General features: G+C 39.1%; 1 protein-coding gene across 2 annotated transcripts in view; it reads left to right on the forward strand.

Annotated features, from left to right (window-relative positions):
* Positions 1-9,780, forward strand: part of LOC148396402 (solute carrier family 66 member 2) — a 44,982-nt gene that overhangs the window by 33,260 nt on the left and 1,942 nt on the right. The window contains exon 6 of one of the 2 annotated variants that reach the window (XM_088379781.1): positions 8,051-8,154. The exons of the other annotated variant lie outside the window; for it this stretch is intronic. The gene's annotated coding sequence lies outside the window, so the exon portion shown is untranslated. Of the gene's footprint in view, positions 1-8,050; positions 8,155-9,780 lie in introns of those variants that run through there. 2 annotated transcript variants of the gene reach the window in all.

Below are 9,780 nucleotides of genomic sequence, written 5' to 3' on the forward strand. Positions count from 1 at the left end.
AAATGCCAAATACAATTTTCCAAGATTTTCTAAAACAAATTATCGAAGGTATTGAGAGACATAGTTACCTTTCCTTACATCACCTTAAAATGAGTGTCATCACAAATAACATGCATAATCGCTTTATTCTGATAAATTTGATATTTCTCTGTTTTGAGATACTTGTCTTAGATAAAGAATTCTAACCATAAACACTTGAACATTTGTGATATATTTTTATTTTAGAAAGAATGACACAAAGTGATTGGGCACTTGGTGACAGTAACTGACTAACGGCTTTCATTCTTTTTCCTCTCATCCCTCATGGTGGTGTGTCCTCTGCTTACCTCCTGATGTAGCATGTTTGCCACGCAGCAATCTGTCCCTTGTTTGGAAACTTGCGTGTTAATTAGAGAGAACAGTTGGCCTTTCCCCAAAGCAGCTCTTTCCATCCATATGTTGATGCTGCTTAAAACATTGCTGTATTTTGTACACTGAACAATAACTGGGGGTTAATTGTCATTAAATACACGCCCCACTCCCGCTTTTGTCGGCACATTATTGGTTTAGTAGACAAGGAGTCTTGAGTCAGAAAAGTACGAGGCAAGGAAAAAAGGGAAAACTCACTGGAGAAAGACATGAAGAGTGGTATTAAAACAAAAAAGTGACAACTGTATACTGTAAGCACAATTTCTTTGGCTATCCAGATAATGTAAATGGATTCATGTATTCATTTGTTCATTTTCTGCCACCTGTCCCTATTCGGGATCACTGAATGTAAATACATAGTGGTTAACAGACTAGCAAGCCAGTCAACAATGTTGACACAACATAGTTTAAATTCACACTATCACATTTTGTAGCATGGGAAAAAAAACTTCTACAATATAAATAAATACACAATTCTGCAAGTATGTACGTATGTCATGAAAAAAATCCCAAAACATCTTTATTTTGGTTGTAGTGTAACCAAGCTTCAGTATATGTCAGTGCCAACCTAAGTTTTATTTATCACAACAAAACATTTCCTCCCATCCAAGTCTCTGTGTATGGAGTTGCGTTACAATGTAATTTTTGCTATTCTGATGCTCACTGCACATATATCAGCGCAGTCAATCTTGCATAGTAGAGTAGGTGAGGAGGAGCTGCTTCCTCCTGCTGATTGTTCATGTATAGATAAGACAAGGATCAAATGTTTCCGCTCCCTAGCTTCCTCTAAGAATTTTTTATGTTCCATTATTCTTAATCCATTAAGAAAAAGAATTGTGGATGCAAGGTATGATAATTTTTTTAACCCAACCTCATGTAACAGTAGCAGACATTTAAACCGTTTTTAAATAGGATCTTTCCAATCAGATAGATGGACAAGACAAATGAATAGCTTTTTCAAGCACAATAATATTATCCATACCCCCTGGATATTTTCAGGCTTGACTACATTAATCATTGTGCATCACTGTTTTTCTTTTTACCAGAAAGTTTAAGGCATGTAAACTATGTAGTATAGGAATTTTTTGAGAATTTTTGGCTTTGGTAATATCAATAAATATATTGAGACTCGGCTAATCTGTGTTGCGTTAAATCCAAGGAGGCTTTTGACAGAATGCTAATCCATTTCAGACAATATGACAGGCTGCTTTACAGTAGCAGACCAATGCGTGTGGTTAACCTCAGATGTGGTCAAATATTATGCATGTTTCTCCACCTCTAAGAGACTGACAAATTTGACAAAGTCTGCCATTTTTAACCTCCAGTTAGCACACTTTAGCCACAGTCTTTCTCACCCTGTCGACACACCAATTGCATGTATGCCTATGGCATAGGAGAGCACGGCTAAACCTGCTCAGAAGCCAACCAGGTGAGCGAAATCATCATTCTGCCTGAATTATACCTTGCTGACATGTTTAGAGGGGACGCTCTGATGAACCGTGAGGACAGCTGGCTTGAGCACACCAGGCTGCCCAGGTTAAATAGGAAAGGTGCAAAAAGACCTCAAGCAAGACACAGATGCACATCAGCAACTGGCCAACGAATCACATCGCAGGCCACAAGCATGATCATGAGATTTAATTCTTATTGTCGATAGTTCCAAGTATATAAATTAACATTTGGTTGTGCAATACTCGCAGTGGAATTCATCATACTCATCCGGTGTACATCAAAGCTTTATATTTGGTCTTGTGGACAAATATTCGTATGCAACTGTGGCTAAAACCAAATCATGGCGGAGTTTTCAATTTCTGCACATGGACCTTGACACCTCGATCCATTACAGAAGCCTGGCTTTTCTGTGGACAGATTTATGAGACTCTTTTGTGAATTAGTATACCTGATCACCTCTTCTTCACCCTATTACATGCTCCCTTTTCATCCTAGAGTTCATTGGTGTGTATTCTGTTACCCAGTAATGAGATTGTAAAGGACAGACAAATATCTGAGCAATGAGAATGTAATGAGATTTGTATAGCCCTCATATTTGGAGTTGAACGGTCACACTTTCTTTTCTGTCCCTATGGAAGGGGAATTTTGATCATCAAATCAGGGCAATGAGGAGGAACAACACTTCTGGATGATTAAATATCTGAAAATGTCATTAAAACGTTCTGGCATGCAGGTAACCTCATTACCACTTTAATTGTACAACTTTAGGTAAATGTGTTTAAAATTAAAATTAGTCCATTATGAAAGTAGTGCTCTAATACAGGCATGGCATATGATTGCAAAGGACTCCAAACATTTTAGGGCTCCTGCAAAAAATAGCTGCTAAACTTTCAGCCCAAAAGTTAAGTTTTTTTTTTTTTCATTTTTCTTCAGGAGCTTCTTAATAGTTTTGAAAAATACATTTTGAACTTACCTGGCCTCTGAGAATGTAAGATAGACAAAGACAAGGAAGGAGCTTTTTTTGACTTCCTTTTAACGTCATGAGAAATGAAAAATACCAGACATTACCCCTCTGCATTTCAATTTCAGTAAAGGCTTGACACTGTTCTGACAAAAGAGTTAGTTTAATAGCTTGAGTACAGATTGTGCTTCAATGGGATAAAATAGCTTGGCTGGATAGAGCAACGGTTAAAAAAAAGAGGACTTTGAAATTGGTGACATACTAAATGGATACATTGAGAAGACTGCAGTCTGCAACTTCTCTGTTGTCCCACCGTGGAGAAATGTCTGTTTCGTTTAAAGCTGAGGCAGACTGTGAAGTCAGTCGGGAACCTTGATAAGCTGTGAAAGTGCTCTGAATATGAATGTGGTTTATCTTACACCGCTGGCACCTTTGGAATGGTTCAGCTTTATGATCTCCATTTGTTTGGACTGTAAATCAGCTATAGCTCATTATTGAAGAAAGATGGATCTCAAATAGAATGCTGCACAATTAGCAACAACACCTGTCCTGCTTTATTCACTTCAAACCAGCTGTCCACAATGAAATGCCAGGATGTGACTCACTGTCTTGGCAGAAGTCATATGGTGGTGTATTGTTTTTACATAAATCTCTTTGCGCAGACGGCAACCAATAAAATCCTATTGTAGTCCATGGTAAACATATTAAATGGTGTTTGTCAACTAAATATACACACACAAGCTCAGCATGAGAGGACAAATTTAACTTCCCATGAGAAAATTCCAGTGACTTTATTGTAATTTGAGACAGTACCTGCACAATATAATGGAATCCAATACTAGAGCTGTATTGATAACAGCGTTTGCAAAAAGAAATACAGTATGCTAATTTCTTATTGACATTGATAGCCCATCGCATTGCACGGAGGGAATCCTTCCCGAGTTTAACGTTTTGAATCGCTTTCATGTTGCTGATGATGTAGTATGGTAACCCAAGGAGTCCAAACATCTCGCTGTTGGATGTTAAGCTACAGGTCCACGTGTTTGTTCGACATAAATAATTGATCAGACATGATATCACTGCGGTATATTTTGATAGAACAATACGTTTGCTAGAAATGCACGGCATCATGTTTTGATAATTTGGCTAATTAAGGTATTCTCCTGGATCGTTAGATTATGCAGGCACACTTAATGGTCCGGCTGATGATTGTCTTCAGTGAGTTAGATGTTTTAATGACCACTCAATCAATCACAACTACCCATCATTGCGACATGTGAACATTATCACGAGTGTAAAAGAAAGTTGTGAAAAGGTAATTGGGTAATGATGGAAATACGTGTCATGTCTTCGAAAGAAATAAAAGCAAAATAATATTTTTTTGTCCTCATGTATGTACAGTGATTGATTCCTTCTCTGTTCATCTTGTGAGGTTCTCAGCCATTACGTTCCATTGATTTCCATACCCATTCCACTCCAATTTCCCAATCCAAAATACCATTTCTCCCAATGCAGCTATACAGTAGCTTCCATTTGTCGCCTAGATCTTGAGGGTTAATCTTTCTTTTTGCCCTATTGGCTGACAGATGAATTTACCTGATTAGAATGTAAGAGGTGGTAAGGCATTCCCTGAGCGAGGACTGCAATTACAGAAGAGTCAGATGGAGGCTAAAAGTCAGGAGTGACATTGTGACAGTGTTTGTTTTAAATAGTCAGTGACTCATTGCACTTCTCCTGCATGCACCTCACATCGCCGCAGACCCCAGCAGGCCGGCTGCCGTGATTTAATCTCATCCTTGCTTGCCTGTGAGGGATTAAACCCTTAATCCACCAGAGTGAGGCCTGTTTGTGCAGACCAGGCTGCAGTTTTCTTTTGTTTGTTGCTGTGTTCTCTACCGTGTGTGTATAGTGTGTCGCATTGTGCGCTGCATGAGTTAATAATAAAACCTTTTAGGAGGAAAACACATTCCATAGTGGAGAGGGTAGAAAACATTTTCCTGTTGAAATTTCAGAATGCCACACGTGCCAAATACACTTTGTGTATAACCTGATAAAATGATAGAGCAGACTGAATTAAAACATGGAATTAAGTGTTATTGTCACATAAAGGCAAACTGCAGGGCAGCGAATACATTCAACTCCAACTGAGGAATTGTCTTCTTTGAGCAAATAAAGGAAAAAGCAGTCGGAAAACTGATAGCCCAGCGTGTGTGATCAGTGTCATGTTACATATACAAGGTAGCCGCAGGCACATGCTGCACTGTAGGTTAATGAATAGTGATGGAGGGATTCGATGATTTCAACATGACCAGTACACAAATGCACACACATATACATGCGTTCAATTTGAGTCCACTCCTGCTAATGTGTTGTTCACTCTATTAGCATCTATACACTCCTGGACAAACAAGTGTTTCCTTGTAAGAGTCATTCCCTTAGCCATAGGCGACCAAATAATGAACCTCTCAAGGACAAAGTGGGTGTGTTAGGTCACACTGTTAAGCTGTTTTCTGAGTATAATGACAGAAGTTTTCTGACTGTTAACTTTTGTGTCGCACTGCAGTGTCGTCGGTGGGTCAGCGGACTACCACTTATTATTTATTGTTGAAGGTGAAAATACAGTACATGTCATGCGGCACGAGTAGGCATGTTCAATTAGGGCAGGGGTGTCAAACTCATTTTTGTTTTGTTAAATTGTATTCATAGTTTCCTTCGGAGGGCCATTATGACTGTCAACCCAAATAAATACATATATTAACGCCTCATATTATGTACAGCAGCGGTCCCCAACCACCGGGCCGCGGACCAGTACCGGTCCGTGGGTCATTTGGTACCGGGCCGCACAGAAAAAAAAGAAATGTATCAACGATCAATTAATTCAGGTCAAGACACTCGTCCCGGTCACATAACATGTTTCTCCAGTTGAGCCCGCAAACCTAGCGAAAATAAGTAAGAATTCATCGCTGACTTTTAACAGTGAAATTGCATGTACAAGGTGTTAAAGGAAAAAAAAAGTTCATTGAGTTGAATCGTTGTATAGTGCCTTTAATGTCCAATTTAAAATAATTTGTTTCATGTTATCTTTTCTCACCAAGTTTAAGAATGACATTCACAAGCAATGAAAGGGTCCTTTGTGTGTAGAATTTACATGAAATATAGAATATACTTGAACATATCGTCAAACAAAAGTCTGCAGTGTGCATTTCTGAAGACAGTTAATGAAAATAATCCAAATAAAGGGCTGATGTGGCACTACGTAGAAATTCAAAAGGAGGCAACAGGTAAAAAGTGCACGGAATCGTCCGTGAATCCATTATGCCGATTGTATAACAGAGTGAAGATGGGCTTGTCTTTTGAGATAAGGGAAAATTTGTGCTGGCTTTAAGCAGACGAAACACCGAAAAGTCACTTTATTTGTCTAGTGTGAGCTTTAGCCAGTGATTAGTGCCGAAGCATGTAATACATTTCCCTGGCCCCACCCTGTGGCACAATTACTCATGTGTGAGCGCACTCACACGAGCTCCCCATCCTAGACATCTTGAAAAATCAATGCAGTTAATATCTACCTTGCATAATCGAAATACCCCAAAATATTCCAGATCCACTGCTCGACTTAAAAATAATAATCACGCGCTGCCCCCTGAGCCTCCTCATAAAAACTGCTTTCTTGATTAAAATGTCTCATTTAAAAATAGTACAGAAATGCTGAACAACAAAACATTTAATGCAAGAACTCACTTTGTGCACGTTTCCATAAAAATCAACTTACTCAAAGATTTAAACTTATTCCACCATGTGCTTTTCCTCCCAAACGAATAGGCTGGCTCACTCAACTAAGTGAACAGCATGGTAAAATTGTTCCCGGATCCGTTTCCTCGGTGGGTCCATCTCAAACGACTGTTTGTCCAATTTAGCAACTGCATGTGTTTGTAACAGCGTTGACTACATCAACCATGTTTTTGGTGGATGCAAATTTACTTAATCCTCATACTCCTCAAACAAACCATCAGCACAATGGTGGTCACTGTTGTTCATTCATTTTTGAGATTGTCTAAGTCTACAGAACAAGTAGCTGTGTCAAGGTGTCTTTTTTAACATTAAGAAATAAAGAGCAAAAATAAGGACTGTAAAAGCAATGACAGCATTTTGTTGTTGTTTATTTTTAAGAAACAATGCAAATAATTGTCAGGATTTTCCAAGGTTGAGGACCCAAGTTCAGGAAAGCACATGGGCAAGACCAGGGAGCAAAAGTGTCAATATTTATTCAAAAGGACAAACCAAGTATGAGAATTTATTGAAAGATTAACAAAAGTTCAAAAACAAGCATCAAAATAACAAACAAATACTCGGACAAGACTTGAGCACCTGACTACTGACAGGGGCCGATGCGGCAAACGCAATGAACCAACAAAGATAGCAAGAAACCACAGAAGTAAAACCTGTACACACAGTCTGACAAGACCAAATTGGATGCTGAGAAACACTTAGACAAAACACGAGGGGCTGAGAAAGCTGACTGGAAGACACAAGGGGATTGGGCCGGGCTGACTAGCCCATGAGGAACCAAAAAAACCCAAAGACAACAGGACAAGATAAAAGCATGAAGCAAAACCAACTACATACTATATAACAACAAAAACACAGATCACAAATCTAATCATGTCCCATGTCCATAATGAGATGTGGGAATTTCATTTTGTGGAGTACCAAGCCTAAAAGGCTGAGAAATGTTTAAACTGCATGAATTCTTACTGTAGGCTAAATATAAAATAAAAACATTTTAATGCTGTACGCACAGTAGGAAAACCTCAATAGTACTACAATACTTCTCTTACAATATTTAAAACGGGAATTTCATGTACCGTTTTTTTGTAAATGTATTGTTGTTTATACTAGAGTTCATTTGACAAATCTTACAATTATTTTGGTGGATGATTGGCATTTCAGACAAATAACATTTTCAGCACTTGATGATGATTTCCTCAATGGCTTTTAAGTAACTACCAGGAAAGACAGAGTGCAATGAAGACCGAATGTCCTTGAATTTCAAAGACAAAGGGAAGAGCTTGTCTGCGTGCATATTTTTTTGCGTGTCTGTCTGTACACTTCAAATATGCACTTCAGAAAGGATGTGGATTCTGCCCACCTTTGTGCAAACTTTAACTTTTGACGCTCCTGCTCCTCCTCCTCCTCTTCACCCCCCTCTTTCTTCTCCTCCTGCTGCTGCAGCAACACGAACCGAGCTGAAACGGGATACTGTGAGCTCCCCGAGCTCGTGGGCGCATCCTGCCGCGGTGTACTTCCATAGTCAGTGCGCCATGCGCCGATACCGGACAGGTGTATCCATCTGCGGTACTACGAAGCTGCCATTCGCACGCTCTCGCTTTTGGCGTTAAGTGACCGATTATCCCATACCGAGCAGGTTCAATCGCATGAAGAGGAGTTCGAAGCCCAGGACGGTAAGTTAGGTTGATGTTCGCAATAGCGCCAGTCATCGCAGTGCAAGTTGAGATGTGTTCTCTGTACTCCGATGCAAAGCTGTCTTGTTGTGCTTCTTCTCCCTCATTACAATCTATCGCACGTTCATTGAATTATTTCTGCAAAATTACTCATTTTTATAAGCGTCATTTAACTTTCTCGCTCGTCCCGATTCCCGTGAAATACTGGCGCGCAATTGTTTGTTTGCGCACGAAATGCGGGATACAATTGCATTGTCACTTTTCTAAAAAAAGATCAGATTTACGATCAATAACATTTTATTGACATTTGACCATATACTAGCAATTCTTTACTTGGATGTTAATAATTTTTCACATCACACAGTTTTCATACAACAAATTCTCCATTGCAAGTATGTTTTTAAATTGCATTTCAAACAGGATGTGATGGTTTCAGAAGGATAAGGTGGCCACTACAAGATAGCAACATCTGCTATCCAAAGTTGAATACATTCACCCCAGGGTGGTTCCACAACTTTGTTCAAAGCAAATTTCCTCATGCCATCATTTCCTTTTAAATGCAAAGTTGTATTGAGCAGCCGAGGCAGAGATGCATGTACATCTTTCCCATGGTCTGCATCCATTTCTGATCCTCTCTTCTCATTGGTCGTTAACACGCCAAAGAAAAGGTAAATAGACTTGTGGAGCTAATTCTTTAGATTCTCACTAAGACAAAGTCTTCTGAGATGTGTCAAAGATTTGTGACTTTTTTCAATCGTTTTACCCTATTGCTGAATTTTTCATTAGCGTGGTCTCAGCTCAAGGATTCCACATTATCATATATTGATAAATTGGTCTCTTGATGTGTTTAGTGTTTTCCATGAGGCTTTAATGTGTCTAGAATTGGTTGAACTTTTTCTAAGTTTCAATGGATATAAGATTTATGTAGACCAATCAAAGCTGTTCTTGCCAGTGTGCTATCAAAACCACCATCATCAATTAACCTCCCTCATGAAAATATCCACAGGGAATTCAAATTGATGTTGAAATAGTTGATCACGCTTTCCGCTCTCTGTGATGTGGTGATGAAATGCCAACATTGTGACAGGCATGATTTATTGCTTTCACCAAATGTGAGTCGCTCTCCTGGTTCGGAATGAGCATTGCATATTGCCTGTCCAAGTTATTCACTGTAGATGTAATCTGCAGATTGTACTGTATACAACTGGTTTAGTATGCAGGTTGGCCTTGTATGACAAATTCCAGTGGGTCAATTATAAATAACTGCATGCTGTGTTGACATGGAAATGTGTATGTTAACAGTATATGGCACCTGGGCTGCCAGGAGATCATAAAATGTACTGACTGTTCTTAAAACTGTTAAAAATATTCAGCAGAAACTATTTTATTTCAATTCTGTCACTGGATCATTGCTACCTTTTCAGTGTGGTCTTTTTTACCATATTATGTTCTATCCATCCATATGATTGGTCGTTATCTGAGCCCTGAGCAACTGGGATG

Source organism: Syngnathus floridae, chromosome 6 (genome assembly GCF_059516105.1).
Source record: "Syngnathus floridae isolate MCC-2025c chromosome 6, RoL_Sflo_1.0, whole genome shotgun sequence".
NCBI classification, from domain to species: domain Eukaryota; kingdom Metazoa; phylum Chordata; class Actinopteri; order Syngnathiformes; family Syngnathidae; genus Syngnathus; species Syngnathus floridae.